Source organism: Hemitrygon akajei, chromosome 10 (assembly GCF_048418815.1).
Source record: "Hemitrygon akajei chromosome 10, sHemAka1.3, whole genome shotgun sequence".
In the NCBI taxonomy this organism is placed as follows: domain Eukaryota; kingdom Metazoa; phylum Chordata; class Chondrichthyes; order Myliobatiformes; family Dasyatidae; genus Hemitrygon; species Hemitrygon akajei.
Genome location: NC_133133.1, coordinates 131877146 through 131896551, shown reverse-complemented (window position 1 = coordinate 131896551; position 19406 = coordinate 131877146). Strand labels below are relative to the sequence as shown.

Here is a 19406-nt window from a genome sequence, read left to right as displayed (position 1 = left end):
AAGGGGAAGAGAAAGGGAAAGGGGAAGGGGAAGAGAAAGGGAAAGGGGAAGTGGGAGAGAAAGAGAAAGGGGAAGGGGAAGAGAAAGGAATGTCAACTCTTTATTCCTTTTCAGTGATGCTGCCCGATCTGCTGAGTTCCTCTAGCGTTTTGTGCGTGTTACAGAGCAGTGTAAACACTGATACAGCACATGCCAAGAAACCCCAAACGCATCAGTGACCACGTTTCAGTGGTAAATTGTTGATTGTAAAAGACTTCAGAACTACTGGAATGATGTGTGGGCTGTAAATATCAGGGCAATCCTTCTTTATTTACTTGTTAATCATGATGAAATTCAACCCCGCCTATGAACATGGGCACTTCACTACAACCCACGTAGGTACAGACACAGACCCTGTGCTCCTAGGTAGCCAGAAAGCTACAGCATAGTTGTAGCATTCTTAGGTAACTATAAAACACTTCGATACTCCCTCTAGACTGCATATATTTATATTAATATAAACACTGACCTCCTCTTGAACCCACACAACATATCTTGCATGAACCCTGACACATTCCTTAAGTTCTGACAAATACTGAAACCCCACCCTACAACCAGCTCCATGCTCCTCTGAACCCTTATAGATGTTGGTACTGGTGCTTACCAATGCCAACTCTGATGCAGCCTGTATATATGAGCGAATGTTTGGGGGATTGATGGGATGGACTGAGCTGCAGGCATTGCCTGGCAAGTGGAAAACTCGGTTTGTGGCCTCACTTCTATTCAGCAAACCATTCAGGTAACAAACAGCTCACAGGAACAGAACCCCTCAGTAATTCTCCGGAGCACCTGTCCACTCACGGGACTCCCCTCCGCCATAAGATTTCCAATCAGACGATGAACCCATGAGCACTACCTCACTATTCCTGATGAAGCGTCTCAGTTCAAAACATCGTCTATTTACTCTTCTCCATAGGTGCTGGCCGACCTGCAGAGTTCCTCTAAAATTTTGCCTGGGTAATACTACCTCATTATTCTTTGCTCTGGTTTTTCCCTACTTATTAATTTTTAAAATATATTTCTTATTATAATTAGTATATTTTATGTATTGCACTGTACTGCTGCTGCAGAACAACAAATTTCATGACATACTGTACATTTGTGATAATAAACCTGATTCTGATTCTAACACCCATAAATACCGAAACATTCCTGGGAGATTCTGCAAACTCACCCCTGAAATTCCTGTAAATACAACACATTCCCAGATATCTATGTTTAGGTTAACGCCCTCCTGAAAGTTATGTAGTGACAACCTCACAGGGACTCCTCTAAACAAACTTTAAATGTTGGCAAATATTGACTCTCTCAGAGATCCCTTCTAAGCATTGACACTATTTCAGGCATCACCTGCAAGCATATTCAAAGACATTTTCAACTACTGATGCACCCACTCAATCAACATACAGCCCCTCAGAACTCCTGAAAGTTTTGACACAATCCCAAAGATGCACTGTATTAATGAGGGACCTAAAGTTCAAAGTAAATTTATTACTAAAGTATGTGTCTGTCACCATGTACCACCCTGAGATTTTTTCTTCGCAGGCATTCACAGCAGAACAAAGAAATACAATAGAATCAATGAATAACAGCACACAAAGACTGACAAGCAACCAATGACCAAAAGAAGTTAATATAATGCATACTAACACACAATATAATATACCAACACATCCAGTAAATGTTATTTGTACAAACACCCTCAGAGAGATACTTGTAAACTGTGACACTGTGTCAGGACATTGAGGTAATACTGATACAAATCCTGACACACTCCAAGTCAGAGGAATCTTCTGGTGGGCACTCTTGAAACTATTGACATTCTTGAGAATTAAGGGTTATGGGGAAAAGGCAGGTAGGTGGAGATGAGTCCATGGTCAGATCAGCCATGATCTTATTGAATGGTGGAGCAGGCTCGACAGGCCAGATGGCCGACTCCTGCTCCTATTTCTTATGTTTCCCAGAGAGATCACTCCACAATAACCAACCCCACCTCCAACTCCCACCAGCCACCTGTGGATTCCATGACTCTCGCAATCTATTGTACGTGTCAATACATTCTCAGAATCCTTCTGTAAATAGAGATGAAGTCCTGAAAAAGATTTTTACAGTGAGGAGAGGTTAAGTATGTTTCTTTAGAAGGAAGAAAGGTGAGCTCTTTGAAGTGTATAGAACTTCTACCAGCTTGACAGGAGGAATAGCGAAGCAGACTAAATGGTCTAATTATGCTTTTATGTCTCAGAGTCTTGACAGGGTAGATGCAAGAATGATGTTTCCTCTGGCTGGTGTGTAATGAGGGTTGCCCACTCAGAAGAGAGCTGAGAAAAGATTTCTTCACTCAAAGGATAATGTACCTTTGGGATTCTCTATCCAGGAAAGGAGGTGAAGGTTCAAGACAGAAATATTTTTTTTGTTATGTAGGGAATCAGGGGACATGGGGTTAGTGCAGGAAGGAGGTACTGAGGTAAAAGGTCAGTCCTGACCAAGGGACTGAATAGCCTACGCCTGTTTCTTAATATTCACAGCACTGTCCATGATAAATACATACACACATCGTAAAGTTTGACAGCACTGAAACAGGCCCTTTGGCTGAGTTCATACACACACTAACATAATTAATAAAACTCCTCAGAAGACTAAGTCACACTCCAGCACATTCTCAAAATTTCAACATATTCCCAGGAAAAAAATATCCATTTCTTTGGACTAGAGTTGGAGGAAATTTGTATTAATTTTAAACACCCAGTGAAAACAGTGCTGGCGTATCGATTGAATGAGAAATATTGTACATAAACAAAAGCAGTTAATCCTGGAATCTACCCATCAAGCCCTCTCTTACCCCTAAGCTACCCCACAATAATATCAAAGTGAGCACAGCACCAGGGCAGGAGTCCATGGTTTTGAGTTCAGAGATGCTGGGGGAGAAATTAAAAGTATCTGAAAAAGCCAACTCAAACTGCAAGGGCAGAGTAGCCTGCAGGAGCTGGGTCCGGTGTATGAGACATTGAATGTGTCTTCATTTTCACACCCAGCCCGAGGCACCAGTGTTGTTTATCACACCTGGGTACCTGTTTCACGTGATGCAGCAATCCCTGTGCCTCTTGAAGGGAAGGTGATTACATCCTCGTGCTGCTGGAAGTTGTTTCAAGATGTTTGCTGTAAATCATGCTAGAACAGGGCAGGGAAAAGGGGTGCAAGGAACCCCAATATTTTCACAGGTTATTTCAGTGGACGAGGCACGAAGGTCCTTTACTGTCAGTGGTGAAGGGGTGCAGCCAGGTCTATCACTCAACACCATGTTGGCCACTTAAACTTGAGGAAAGTCAAATGAGAGGGAATTCTGCTGCCCTGCTAACTCCAGCCACACCAGTGAACCCTGACCTCTGATGTCACTATTGTGAAGATCATTCTTCCTTTTGACTACAATTGCTTCCCTTACATGCCCTGGTTTCCCCTCACAACCAAATAAAGGCATGGTTGGTAGGTTAGTTGTCACTGTAAATAAGAGTCAGAATAATACAGCACAGAAGCAGGTTCTTCAGCCAAACTCATCCATGTAGAACAAGATGCCCATCTAAGCTGTGTTTGGCATATAAACTTCTCAAACTTCTCAACCCCTCCTAACCATATACATGTCCAAATGTCTTGTAATTGTTGTTATTATACCTTCCTCAGCCACTTCCTTGGTAGCTTGTTCCATATAGTTACCACAATCCGTATGAAGAAGTTGCCCCTCATGACCCATTTAATTCTTTCTCCTCTCACCTTGAAAATGACTGGAGAGAGCTGATGGAATTATGAGGAGAATGACTGGGGAGAGCTGATGGAATTATGAGGAGAATGACTGGGGAGAGCTGATGGAATTATGAGGAGAATGACTGGGGAGAGTTGATGGAATTATGAGGAGAATGAAAAGGGTAGTTGAACAATCAACATCAGAGAATGTATTAAGGAACTGGAACTGCATCTCGATGACCTTTGACTATACAGGAGAATGAGGACGTACCACAGAAACATAGAATACCTACAGCACAATACAGGCCCTTCGGACCACAAAGTTGTGCTGAACATGTCTCAACCTTAGAAATTACTAGGCTTACCCATAGCCCTCTATTTTTCTAAGCTTCATGTACCTATCTAAAAGTCTCCTAAAAGACCCTATCATATCCACCTCCACCACAGTTGCCCGCAGCCCATTCCATGCACTCACCACTCTCTGCGTAAAAAAACTTACCCCTGACATCTCCTCTGTACCTACTCCCCAGCACCTTAAACCTGTGTCCTCTTATGGCAAAGATTTCAGCCTCTGACTATCCACACGATCAATGCCTCTCATCATCTTATACACAGGAGGTAGACAGGAGCTACAGGGAGGTAGTTACCCCTAGCATGCAGAAGACTGGTAACTGAGTGACTGTCCGGAGAATGAGGGAAAATGCACAGCCAGTGCAGAGTACACCTGTGGCTGTTTCCCTCAATAACAGCATACAACTTCAGATACTATTGAGGGGACAAAGTACGGGGAGGAGCCACAGCGACCAGGCCTCTGGCTGAGTCTAGTACTGTGGCTCAGAAGAAGAGAGGTGAAGATGACTACAGCGTTGATAGGAGATTCCATAGTCAGGGTAACAGAGATGACATTCTGTGGGCGCGATAGAGACTCCCAGATGGCATGTTGCCGCTCAGGTGCCAGGGTCAGAGATGTCTCAGGTTGGGTCCATGGCATTCTCAAGGGCAAGGGTGAGCAGTCGGAAGTATTGGTATATGTTGGTAGCAATGACACAGGTAGACAAGGTGAGGAGGTCCTGAAGAGAGATTTTAGGGAGCTGAAAAACAGGACCTCCAGGGTAATAATCTCTGGATTGCTGTCTATGCCATGTGCCAGTGAGGGTAAGAATAGGATGATTTGGCAGGTGAATGCGTAGCTGAGGAACTGCTGCAGGGGGCAGAGGTTCAGATTAATGGATCATTGAGATCTCTTCTGGAAAAGGTATGACGTGTAGAAAAGGGACGGGTTACACCTGAACCCAAGGGGGTCTAATATCCTTGCGGGCAGGTTGACAAGAGTTGTTCTGGAGGGTTTAATTAATTTAGCAAGGGTATGGGAACTGGAGCAATAGAGCTGAGGATGAGTGGTTTTACAAACAGAGGCAATGTGTAGTGAGACGCCTAGCAAGGAGAGGCTGATGATAGGGCAAAATTGCAGTCAACAGGATGAGTTGCAATGTAAAATGTGGACAAAATTGCTAAGTATGAATACAGGACTGAAGGTGTTATATTTGAATGTGTGCAGTATATGGAATATGGTAAATGAACTTGCAGCACTGTTATAGATTGGAACGTATGATGTTGTAGACAACACTGAATCATCGGAGAAAGAAGATTATTGCTGGGAGCATATTGTCCAAGGACAGACATTGAATAGAAAGGACAGGCTGGAAGGCAGAGAGGGTTGCGTTGCTCTGTTGGTAAAAAATGAAATCAAATCATTAGAGCGAAGGTGTTGAGTCATGGTTATAGAGCTATGCAACCGCAAAGGTAAAAGGACCCTGATGGAAGTTGTATGCAGACCCACAATGGTAGTAAGGATATGGTCTACAAATTACAACAGAAGATAAAAAATGCATGCCAGAAGGGCAAAGTTACAATAAACATGGGGGATTTCAATATGCAGGTAGAGTGGAAAAATCAAGTCAGTGCTGGATTCCAAGAGGTGGAATTTCTAGAATGCGTACAAGATGGCTTTTTAGAGCAGCTCACGGTTGAGCCCACTAGGGGATCTGCAAATCTGGTTTGGGTGTTGTGCAATGAACCAGAATTGATTACAGAGCTTAAGGTAAAGGAACCCTTAGGGATTTTATTATAATATGATCCAATTCACCCTGAAATTACAGGAGAAGCTAAAGTCAGATGTATCAGTATTACAGTGGATTAAAAAGAATTACAGAGGCATGAGAGAGGAGTTGGCCAGAATTGATAGGATAAGAACACTGGCAGGGATGACAGAAAAACAGCAATAGCTGAAATTCCTGGAAGTAATTCAGAAAGCACTGGACACATAAAGAGAAAAAGTATTCTGAAGGCAAACTGACATAACTGTGGCTAACAAAAGATATCAAAGCCAACATAAAAGCTAAGAGGGTATATAATAGAGGATTGGGAAGCTTTTAAAAACCAATAGAAGGTACTGTAACTACAAAGATCATTAAGAAGGTAAAGATGGAACATGAAAGTAGGCTAGCCAATAATATTAAATAGGATACCAAAAGTTTCTTCAGATACATAAAGTGTAAAAGAGAGGCAGGAATGGATATCAGTCTGCTGGAAAATGATGCTGGACAGGTAGTAATGGGGGACAAGGAAATGGTGAATGAACTGAATAAGTATTCTGTATCAGTTTCACGGTGAAGACACTAGCAGTATGGTGGAAATTCCATGTGCTTGGGGTCATGAAGTGTGTGAAGTTACCATTAGTAGTGAGAAAGTTCTTGGGAAACTGAAAGGTCTGAAGGTCACCTGAAAGAGGTGGTTGAGAAGATTGTGGAGTCATTAGTAATGGTCCTTCTAGAATCACTAGGTTCTGGAATAGTACTGGAAGACTAGAAAATTTCACTCCAAGAAGGGAGAGCAGCAGAAGAAAGGAAATTATAGGCCAGTTAGTTTGACCTCAGTGGTTGGGAAGATGTTGGAGCCAATTGTTAAGAATGTGGTTTCAGAGAATTTGGAGGCACATGATAAAATATCCCATAGTCAGCATGGGTTCCCCAAGGGAAATTCTTGCCTGACAAATCTGTTGGCATTCTTTGAAGAAATAACAAGCAGATAAACAAAGGAGAATCGGTTGATGTTGTGTACTTGGATTTTCAGAAGGCCTTTGACAAGATGCCACACATGAGGCTGCTTAACAAGCTACCTTAACAAGAAAGGATGGTATTAAAGGAAAGATTTTAGCATGGATAAAGCAGTGGCTGATTGGCAGGATGCAAAGAGTGGGAATAAAGGGAACCTTTTCTAGTTGGCAGCTGGTGACGAGTGGTGTTTTACAGGGTCTGTGTTGGGACCACTTCTTTTTATATTGTATAACAATGATTTGGATGATGGAAAAAAATGATAGAATTGATGGCTTTGTGGCCAAGGTTGCAGACGATGTGAAGATGGGTGGAACGGCAAGTAGCTTTGAGGAAGTGGAGAGGCTAAAGGAGGACTTAAGACAGATTAGGAGAATGGGCAAAGAAGTGGCAAATGGAATATAGTGTTAGGAAGTGAATGGTTATGCACTTTTGTAGAAGAAATGAAAGGATTGACAATTTTCTAAATGGAGAAAAATATTAAAAACGGAGGCACAAAGGGACTTGGATGTCCTTGTGCAGGATTCCCTAAAGGTAATTTGCAGATTAAGTCTGTGGTGAGGAAGGCAAATGTGACGTTAGCATTCATTTCAAGAGGACCAGAACATAAAAGAAAGGATGTAATGTTGAAACTTTGTAATGTACTAGTGAGACCTCATGTGGAGTATTGTGAGGAGTATTATGAAAAGTTTCAGGCGCTTTATCTTAGGAAGAATGTGTTGAAACTGGAGAGGGTCCAAAGGAGGTTCACAAAAGTGATTCCAGGATTGAAAGGCTTGTCATATGAGGAGTACTTGATGGCTCTGGGCTTCTACTCACTGGAATTCAGAAGATTGAGGGGCGATCTCATTGAAACCTATCAAATGTTGAAGGACCTCGATAGAGTGTATGTGGAGAGGATGTTGCTTATGGTGGGAGAGTTGAAGACCAAGGGACACAGCCTCAGAATAGAGGGGCATCTTTTAAGAATGGAAATGAGGAGGAATTTCTTTAGCCAGAGAGTGGTAAATCTGTGGAATTAGTTGGCAAAGGCAGCTGTGGAAACTGCAGATCAGCAGAAAAGGTCATTGGCTGCAGTCTACTATCAGTGCAGGATTTGTATGTCCAGGACAAATAAGCAGTCAAAAAAATCATTGCAAATTATATCCCTCCCCCCACCCCTGCAAACTGCCTTATCCAAAAGTTCCCTTCTGGAAAGCACTCTGGTGCTACTAAAAAAACAAAACTTCACCCCTTCTTAAATGTTTCTTCCCCTCCTCCACAGGTAGTTTATCTGATCAATCTTTCTAGCTAACCCCACCTCACATCCCTTTGTCTACTACCACGATACTGCACTATAAACCTTTTCAACCACTGTTTACAGTGAAAATACATGCCACTATTTATGTACATTTTATTCCATATTTGTACTTCAACCTCTAGCTGTACTTTGTTATATAATTATTTATTCTTTATAATTGTTGAGTGTTACATACACAAAACGGTGGGACTCAACAGATCAGGCAGCATCCATGAAGATGAAGAAACAGTCAATGCTTCAAGCCGAGGCCCTTCTTTTGGGTGGGAAAGGAAGAGGAAGATGACAGAATGTAAAGGTAGGGGGAGGGGAAGGAGGGTAGCTTGCAGTTCATCGGTAAAGTCAGGTGGGTGGGAAAGCTAACGGGCTAGAGATGGAGGAATCTGATAGGAGAGGAAAGCAGGTGGGGCACCGGGGGAGGTGATAGGCAGGTGAGAAGGGATAAGCAGCCTGAGTGGGGAGTGGAAGTTGAGGAGAGTGGGAGGAAATTTTTTTAAACCAGAGGGGGAAAATAATCAATATTCATATCAGGTTGGAGGCAATTCAGATGGAATATAAGGAGCTGCTCCTCCGCCCTGAGGGAGGCCTCATTGTGGCACAAGAGGAGGCCATGGACCGACATGTCAGAAAGTGATTTGGAATCAGAATTAAAACATTTGACCACCAGGAATTTCAGCTTTTGGCAGATGGAATGAAGGCACTTGATGAAGCGGTCCCCCAGTTTATGACAGGTCTCACTCGTAAAGGAAACCGCACCTGGCAAACCGGATACAATAGGCAACCCCAGCAAATTCACAGGTGAAGTGTTTCCTCACCTGGAAGGACTGTTTAGGACCCTGAATGGAGGTGAGGGAGGAGATGAATTGGCTGGTGTAGCGCTTTGGCCACTTGCGGGGATAAATGCCGGGAGGGATGAATAAACAAGGGAATCACGGAGGGAACGATCCCTGAGGAAAGTGGGGGTGCGGGGGAGGTAAGGACAAGTTTAGTGGTAGGATCCTTTTGGAGATGGCGGAAGCTACAGAGATTGATATGTTAGATGCAGAGGCTGATGGAGTGGTAGCCAAGAACAAGTGGAACGCTATCATTGTTCAGGCCACAGGATTATGGGGTGTGCGCGGATGTACGAGAGACAGATGAGATGTGGGTGAGGCACATCAATGGTGGAGGAAGGGAAACCACATTCTTTGAAGAAGGAGGACATCTCCGATATCATGGAAATGTAAAACTCACCCTGGGAACAGATGTGTCAGAGACGAAGGAACTGAGAAAAGGGAATAGCATTTTTACAGGAGACAGCGTGAGAAGAGGTATTGTCACGATAGCCATGGGAATTGGTAGGTTTATAAAAGATTTCAGTTGACAGTTTGTTTTCAGAGTTGGAGACAGAGACATCAAGAAAAGAGAGGGGGTGTTAGAAGTGAAGCAAGTGAATTTAAGGGCAGGGTGGAAGTTGGAGGCAAAGTTGATGAAATTGAGAAGTTCAACATGGGTGTGTGAAGCAGCACCAATGCAGTCATGAATGTAGCAAAGGAAAAGTTGGGGAGCATTACAGGGATAAGGCTTGGAACATGGACTGTTCTACGTAGCCAATGAGAATAAAGAGGTGAGGGACAGGGAACTGAAAGTTAGTGAGAAGATCAAGACCAAGTGAACTGTCACGGATGTAGATGGAAGGGCTGAACCAAGGGGATAAAATGGAGTCAAGGTACGAGAACCTAAGTCCTGTGGGGCTGGAGCAGGCAGAGACAATGGGCCTACCAATTGAGTCAGTTTTGTGGATCTTGGGTAGAAGGTAGAAGTGAGCAGTGTGGGGTAAGAGAGCTATGATTTTGGTGGCAGTGGATGGGAGTTTGTCAGAGTTGACAAGGTCATTGATGGTATCAGAGTCCTCTGATGGTCTAGCATGGGGTCCTCTTCAAGGGGTAGGTAAGAGAAAGTGTCTGAGAGTTGCCACGTGGCTTCTGTTAGATAGAGGTCAGTCCACCACACTACAACAGCACCCCATTTGTCTATGGGTTTCATGGTAATGTTGGGATTGGTGTGGAGAGAGTGGAAGGCAGTGTGTTCTGAGGGGGCATGGTTCAAGAAGGAGTGAAGAATACTGTATTTGAGCTGGTTGATGTCTCGTTGGCAATTAGAAATGAAAAGATCCAAGGCAGGCAGAGAACCAGCGCAGGGTGTCCAAGAAGAGGAGGAGGGTTGAAGATGGGGAAAAAGGATCATCGGTGCAGGGCAGGGAGTTCTTGCTGAAGAACTGGGCTCGAAGATGGGCACGCAACTCACTGAGGTGCGGGCAAAGTAAGGCCCTCTCTGAGTGCAGAAATTTCCACCTCAGTGAAGGGAAGTTCGGCAGGTGTGATGGTGGCGTGACAGGGTTTAGAGATTGAAGGGGGGAGGAGAGTGGGAAGTGTGGAGGGTTAGGGTGTTCAGGAGAGGTGGGGAGGGAGGAAAATGGAGACTCCGAGGATCCAAGAGGTGAAGGTGTTTTTTTTCTTGCATGTCAGATGTGGACCAACAGAGTGCTTTCTAGCACCACAGCAAATTCCAAATGCATATAAATATATCTGGCGAATAGAGTTGATCCTTGAATCGGTGAGGGTCAGAGCTGAAGAGTTTGCTTCAATGCTCTATGCTTCTACAACTCCAATTCAACTCAAGCAGCTGCTTTAAGTGCAATTTGTTTGGTGATCAATATTAATCACAGAGCTTTATATATTATAGGACAAAGCAGGTTACAAGTACTTGTTTGGGCACCACAGGCAATCTGTTAATCTGCTTATCAATACTTCAGACCTAGAAGATTGAGAGGGCTTAAATGCCATGCAGTACAACTTTTTTTGAAGTGTTGCATCGTTTGTCTTTTCCCTACAAGAACTAATAAACCACAGATCATACGTACAAAGTTCCAAAACAAGCCTGTATGGTTTCCCAGTCTTTAAGTGTTCCTATAGCAACCTCCATGAATAGCTACAACCACAATAGTCATTAATATAATTGTGTGTCATGGGAGAAAGCACCATGATTCACACCCTCCAACCCATGTAATTTCATCTTTTGAACCTCAACCTGACCGTGTGAAGGTAAAAGACTTTGATTTCCCATTTCAAGTTTGTTGTAAATAATTTGCAGTGAGAACAACACTTCTGAGGAGTAAAATCTTTAATAATTTAAAGATAAAAGCATCACTGAGGCATTAATGAAGCAAATTTGCACATTATAGAGCTGTTGTATTCCTTCCTTTCAAATCCAGCTGATTATAATATGCAGCTTGAAATAGTTCAAAGTTCAAAGTAAATATATTCTCAAAGTACATACATAGGTCACCATGTACCACCCAGAGATTCATTTCCTTGTAGGTAATTACAGTAGAACAAAGAAATACAATAGAATCAATGGAAAACTGCACACAAATACTGATAAGCAACCAATGTATGAAAGACAAACTACAAATACAAAAGTAAACGAACAAACAAATGCTAAGAACACGAGTTGTAGAGTCCTTGAAAGTGAGTCCATAAGTTGTGTTCAGTGACCAGTTTATTTCTGAGGTGAATGAAGTTACCCATGCTGGTTCAGGAGCAATCTGCTGTTATGTGGAATTATTCAGTCTATGCTTTTGAGAGGGGTAATGCATTTTGACCAGTGGAAGAATGCCTTCGTTTTCAGGGTGTGCTTAAATCCAGATTTATTACCTGAGCCTCATTGCCATTGAGGCAGTGGTACAAAACAGTCATCTTGAATTAGTGTATACCCTGTGGTGAAGATCTTCCAACAGAACAGTCAGCAGATAGTTCCCAACAATGATAATAGTTCTGTGCTTTTTAAATTTTTTTGGCAACTGGGTATCATTGACAAAGCCAGCATTTACTGTCTTTCCCCAACTGCCCATGAGAAGGAGCTTAGCTGCCTTCTTGAACCAATGCCATACTTCTGGTGAAGGTGTCCAGAAGGTGCTGCTGGGGAAGGAGTTCCAGAAGACTCTATGACAATGAAGGACTAGTAAGAGATTTCCAAGTAGGGATAGTGTGAGACTTGGCGGGATGTGGGGGAGGGGGGGTGGAAACTGAATGAGGATGCATTCCCATGCACCTCCCGGATTGTCCTTCTTGGTAGTAAATGTTAGGGCATATTCTGGATTTAGGATGAAAAGCATATATTAATTTCTTCAGATATGAATGTCAATTGTAGATTGAATTTAAAATGCAGCTATGAACAATAGTCTGCCTGGAGCTGCAGGTTGGGGGTTGATTACAAACCAGGAAACAACCATTTACTTGATGCCTGCATATGCATGAATAGAGATACAGAGAGGACTAACATTCATTTTGGGTGAATGGAGTGTGGGTGTGAAGAAGGATGTGTTTGAAAAATATAAGTAATTCAAAGGAAGCACTGTAGACACATTATAACTAGAACTGGTTTCTAGCATATAAAAATGTCATGTGGTATTGGGTCAAGCAACCTCTTCTTCAAGACTGTCTCAAATTACGATGCCTGCTGCCTGTTTTTATTGAATAAACACTTTTACATCCACCAGCTTCAGTGTCCCTCCAGTGATGTTATTCACAACACAACAGTAAACGTAATGGGTTTTGCTGGTGTTTTCAGATTAATCTGAGTAAATACAAAGCATTTGTAGATAGCTTACACTGAACACTGAAGCCACTATGTCTTGATGGTGAAGAGAATGCATATTCAGTGTGGTGAGTGAGATGCCAATGAAGCAAATTGGTTTTCGTTGGATGATGTCAAACTCCTTGAAGGTCATTGGTGGTGTACTTTCCCTGGGAAGTGGGGGCAAGTTCCATTATACTCCAAACTTGTGATGTCTACATGTGGAAAAACTTCAGCATGTCAGGAAGTGAGTCACTCACCACAAGATGCCCCGTCTCTGACCTGCTCTTGGTGCCAGAATATTTATCTGGCTGCTCCATTTGAGTTTCTGGACAATGTTGACCCCAGCTAGGGACTCGGGTGTGGTAATCCCAATGTCAAGGGTAGGAGGTTAGACTCTTGTCCGATATGGCAACGGTCTCTCACTTGTGTAGCATAACCGTATTTGACATTTACCAGTCCACACCCAAATTTTGTTTAGGTCTTGCTGTATGTAAAACCTGCGCTGTTTCACCTTTGAGGAGTTGCAAATAGAGCTGGTCACAGTACAGTTATCAGCAAACGTCCTCACTCCTGACGTAAGTAGCTGCTGATGTTTGGGGTGAGAACATTGCTCGCAAGAGCTCTTACAGTGGCCTGTGATAATTAACCATCACCAACCACAACCATCTCCCTTTGTGCAAGTTTTCTCCTTGAAGATCTTTGACTTCAGCTTTACCAGGGCTCCTTCATGCCACACTTTGTGATGTGGTGTCCAAATGACAAGCCATTCCTTCTCACCTCTGGAATTTGGCTCTTTACTCTTTCTTTGAACCTAGCCTGTGGTGAAGTCTAGAGTGCAGTAGTGCTGGACAAATCCCAAAACGTAAATCACATAGCAGGTTATGGTAAGTGCTACTCATCACCTTGCTGGTGGCAGAGAGAAGCCCGATTACGTGGCTTTAAGGCAAATTGGACTAGACCTGCCTTTTGTAAAGCGGATGTACCCTATGCAATTTTCTACATCGTTGGCTCAATCCCAGTGTGGTAACTATATTGGAACAACCTGGCATAACTAATTCCAACTTTTCAGTACATTGTTTGGCATGTTTTATGGGCTTTGCTGTATCTAGTGGTTTCAGCCACTTCTTGAAATGCTATGGAATGAGCAGAATTCCCTGGAGATTGGTTTTCATACCTCAGGAGGAGGGAACACTGAAATTCTGGATGAACATTCCTGACAATGTTTCGGCCTTTTCTTTGTTGTTCCTCTTCTCGTCTTGTGGTGCATTGGACGTCAACCTCGCTGTTTCTTTAGCATTTGTTTTTTTTTCCTGTGGCCAAGTAGCTAGCTTGACACTCAACTTATCATAGGTGGAAAGCGTGCAAGGAGCCAGCCGGATTCGAACCTGGGAGCACTGGCCTCGAGTCCGGTGCCAATGCCACTACACCACCGGCAGGGAAGCCTTGACTTTGGCACTCACATATTGGCACTGCCATTGATTGAGATGGGGATAGAGCCACTCTCAAAGCCTCTCCTTCTGATTAGCTGTTTATCTGTCTACCGTTAATGTCAGCATGTTAATGTATAATGAACAAATACTGTATGATTGATACTCAATGCCGCAAGTATAAATGTACGCAAATTTTATTTCATCAGGACAAGTTTATTGTTATTTAATTATACACACGCATACCGTCAAATGAGACGTTTCTCTGGACCAGGGTGTAAAGCACAGAAGTACACATGACACACAATAACTTAGGAAAGTAAGAATTAAATCTACAAATAAATTACACATAAATAAAGTGCATAAGCTAAATATTGTATGGATTAACAAATTAACTGATGACACTTTGAATGCTATACATCAAGAAGTTCAGGCCTGTGAAAAGAATCTTTTTCCCATCCTGACCATTCTTGTCACTATGCATCAGAGCCTCCTGCCTGATGGTGGAAAGTCAAAGAGGATGCTGGGCAGATGGGTGGGATCGTTGATAATACCAAAAGCCCTGCGTACACAGTGCTCCTGATAAATGTCCCCAATGGATGGTAGGGAGACCCCAGTGATCCTCTCAGCCATTCTCATTGCCCTTTGAGGGGACTTCGGGTCCAATGCTCTGCTGCTCCCATACCAGATGGAGATGCAGCTTGTCAGGATGCTCTCAATAGTGGTCCTGTAAAATTCAGTTAAGATGGGGTGGTGGTGGGGGGGGATCTTGCCTGCTTCTATCTCCTCAGGAAGTGGAGGCACTGCTATGCCTTCTTATTCAGGGAGGTGATAGTGAGAAATCAGGTGTGGTCATCCGTGATGTGAACTCCCAGGAACTTGGTGCACTTAACTCTCTCTACAGAGGAACCATATATGTGCAGAGGTGGATGGTTCATCCGCAATTTCCTAAAGTCCACAATCGTTTCCTCAGTGAGCTCCACATTCGAACCTAGATTGTTATTTTCACACCAGCCCACCAACTGCTCCGCTTCCTCTCTGTACTCCGACTCATTGTCATTGTCGATGAGGTCAACCACTGTTGTATCACCCGCAAACTTGATGAAACAGTTTGAGCTGAATCCTGCGACACAGTCATGTATCAGCAGCATAAAAACAGCAGGCTAGGCACAAGGCCTTGGGGAGCGCCAGTGCTCAGCATAATGGGGAGAGAGACATTACTGCCCACAAGGACTGACTGTGGCCTTTCTGTTAAGAAGTCCAAGACCCAGATACAGAGGGAGTTGGTGAGACCCAGGGAGGACAGTTTCTCCATAGGGTTCTGGGACTTGATGGTTTTAAATGCCGAACTGAAGTCTATAAACAGCAGCCTGGCATATGAGACCCAATTTTCCATGTAGGACAGAGGAGAGGAGGGCAGAGGCTATGGCATCATCAGTGGATCAAAAAGGGTCCAGTGTAACTGGAGAAAGGCTTTAATGTGCTCCATAACCAGTTACTCAAAGCATTTCATAATGGCTGATGTTAATGCCACCGGACGATAGTCACTTAGGCACATTACTGTCACCTCCTTTGGCACTGGAATGATGGTTGCTGCCGTCATTTCTGTGCCACAAACCAAGGGAACAATGCACTGTTCCTAAGAGATATTGACTATATCCGTCAGCACCTCAGTTAGTAGGGCTGCATAGTCCTTCATAAACCAACCTGGTATATTATCAGGCCCCGCAGCTTTACGTGGCCAGGGTCTTCCTCACCTCAGCTTCAGACAGACAGAATGTCTGCTCCCCTGGGGGGAGGGGTGCCTTCCTTGCCAGCACTTTGTTCTGCACATCAAATGGCATAAAAGACATTCAGCCTGACTGGGAGTGAGGCGTCCTGGTCACTGGCGCTCATGGTAGACTTGTAGCCTGTAATCCTTTGAATTCCCTGCCACATGTGCCTCGTGTCTCTGGTATTGAAGAAGTGGTTGTAAATCCTCTGGGAATGCTCCCATTTTGCGTTCCTGATGCAGTGGGAATGCATGGTTCTTGCTTTCTCCGAGAGCTGTCACGTCCCCTGATCTAAAGGCAGCATTACGATCCCTTAGCTGCGCTCGAACCTCTGTAGTAAGCCATGGCTTCTGATTTGCCCTCACCTGGATGTGTTCCGTGATGGTACCATCCTCAGTACACTTCTCTGTGTAGCTGTGGTCACAGAATCCACGTATTCTTTGATGCTTATGTGGTTGCCATAGGTAGCAGCCTCCCTGAACATTCTCCAGTTCATATCTTCAAAGCAGTCCTGCAGTGCAGAGATTGCCCTCCACCCGGAGACCAGGTTTTCACCACCTTCAGAACTGGTTTGGCCTGTTTGATCAGTGATTTGTATGCCTGGTGGGCAAGGCATCAGACTAGTAACCTGAAGGTCACTGGTTCGAGCCTCAGCTGAGGCAGTGTGTTTGTGTCCTTGAGCAAGGCACTTAACAACACATTGCTCTGCGACGACACCGGTGCCAAGCTGCTTGGGTCCTAGTGCCCTTCCCTTGGAGAACATCGGTGGCGTGGAGAGGGGAAGGCCTGCAGCTTGGGCAACTGCCGGTCTCCCATACAACCCTGCCCAGGTCCATGGTCTCTCGAGACCAACGGATGCCACCATGTATGCTGGAATTAGCAAAACAGATAAGTGATTTTAGAGACCAATGTGGGCCCAGGGACCTGTTTTACACGCACCTGGTATGTTAGCATAAACTAGGTCAAGTGTATTTTCAGCTCTGGTAGCAAAACCAATAAAATGATGGAATTTAGGTAGGGCTGTCTTTAGGTTCTCATGGTTAAAATCACCAGCGCCAATGAAGATACCATCGGGGTGTTTAGTTTGAAAGTCACTGATGGCGCTGTAGAGCTCATGCAGTGCTTCGTCAGCATTCGTGTGGGGCGGGTGGTGATTGTATATATAGAACTCCCTCGACATATAAAAAAGTCTGCACTTCACCAGTGAACTCATCAGTTAACAGTGGGATGCCACTGCTAAAGTATCCACACACCATTTCTCAGTTTATGTAAATACAGATACCGCAACTGCGAGTCTTGTCTCCTTATCAGATCGCCGGCAGGTGGCAAGAGTGGAGTCCCTCATCTCTGCCCCTCTGTCCCTCACACAGGTGCCCCTCAGGGCTGTGTACTAAGCCCCTTTCTTTACTCTCTGTATACTCATGACTGTGTCACCACCCACAATCTGCTAATTTGCTGACGACACTACACTGATTGGCCTAATCTCAAATAATAATGAGGCAGTCTACAGAGAAGCCATCACCCTGACACAGTGGTATCAAGAAAACAACCTCTCCCACAATGTCGCAAAAACAAAGGAGCTGGTTGTGGACTACGGGGGAAGGGAGACAGGCTAGCCCCTATTGGCATCAATGGATCTGGGGTTGAGAGGATGAACAGCTTTAAGTTCCTCAGCATAAATATCACCGAGGATCTCACACTATCTGTACATACTGGCTGTGTGGTGAAAAAGGGACAGCAGCACCTCTTTCATCTCAGATGTTTGAAAAAGTTTGGTATGGGTCCCCAAATCCTAAGAACTGTTTATAGGGGCATAATTGAGACCATCCTGACTGGCTGCATCACTGCCAGATATGGGATCTGTATTTCCCTCAATCGCAATGCATCTGTAGATGTGAACTTCCCACTATTCAGGACATTTACAAAAACAGGTGTGTCAAAAGGGCCTGAAGGATCATTGGGGACCGAAGTTACCCCAACCACAAACTGTTCCAGCTGCTACTTTCCAGGAAATGGTACCGTAGCATAAAAGCCAGGACCAACAGGCTCCGGAACAGCTTCTTCCACCAGGCCATCAGACTGATTAATTCATGCTGACACAACTGTATTTCTATGTTATATTGACTATCCTGTTGTACATACTATTTATTATAAATTACTATAAGTTGCACATTGCATATTTAGACAGAGACATAATGTAATAATTTTTACTCCTCATGTATATGAAGGAAGTAATAAAGTCAATTCAATTCCTCTTTTCACCTTACATAGCCTACTTCTACTTAAATTTGTCACCTTCTTGATAAAAAGTCATCACATCTCTGCTGATAACTTTGAAGGATTTTTCTAACCGAGTCAATTTCCCCAACTTTCTCTAGAGAGTTAGAGTAGGCTAACAGACCCTTCTGCCTCATTTTCACCCATGTGACCAATTAACCTACTGCCCTGTACATCTTTCAAATGCAGAAGGAAATGCATGCACTCACTGGGAGAATGTACATACTTTGTACAGACAGTGGCGAGTGAGCTTGTCACCCCATCTCTTCAGCCTCGCACTTCACTGTCAACAGGACAACAGTGGCATTGATTGATCAGGACCAAATATTAGCCCCAGTTCTTAAATTATATTGACCTAAGTCCAAACTAAGGATACTAGTTTCAGGTATTCTAACATACTTAATTTGTTCTGCACACAGGAATGTGTTTGATATTATCATCTCCAAATAGTTAAACAGGTTTTGTCAACTTCCTAGTTTAGTTCCTTTAAAATAGGTAAGCATATCTATAGTTGTAATTTTTCAATTAATAAGAATGTATAAAGTGATTGGACAGATATCAATACTTCTTTTCTTTTGTTTAGACTTATTTTCCCCTCATGCTCTGCCGTGCTTTCCTTCAAAACAATCTTTCCTTTGTATAGTCTTTCTCTTCAATGAATGTGCTTTATTTAGAACCAGGAACAGGTTTGCTGCGACTCAATAGAAAAAGGCAGAATAAATTACTTATTTTTACATATCTGGGTGCATTGTTTTTAGATAAAAGAACACAGAACACTACAGCACAGGCGGTTCAGCCCACAATGTTGTGATGGTCTCTTAACCTCGTCTAAGATCAATCTAGCCCTTCCTTCCTACATAACACACCAATTTTCTATCATACACATGCCTTAAATGTCAAAGTTCAAAGTTAAATTATCAGAGTACATATGTGTCATCACATACAATCTGAGATTCTTATTCCTGCGGGCACGTTCACCAAATCTATAGTATATTAACTGTAAATAGGATCAATGAAAGAGCAGATGCGTAGAAGACAAACTGTTGAAATGCAACTACAAATAAATAGTAATAAATAATGATGGCATGAATTAACAAGACAGAGTCCTTAATGCAAGACAATTGCT

General features: G+C 43.5%; 1 protein-coding gene across 3 annotated transcripts in view; it reads right to left on the bottom strand.

The window, feature by feature from the left end:
• The window catches only part of svopl (SVOP-like), a 128770-nt gene that overhangs the window by 101389 nt on the left and 7975 nt on the right, over positions 1-19406 (bottom strand). The gene's annotated exons all lie outside the window — the stretch shown is intronic.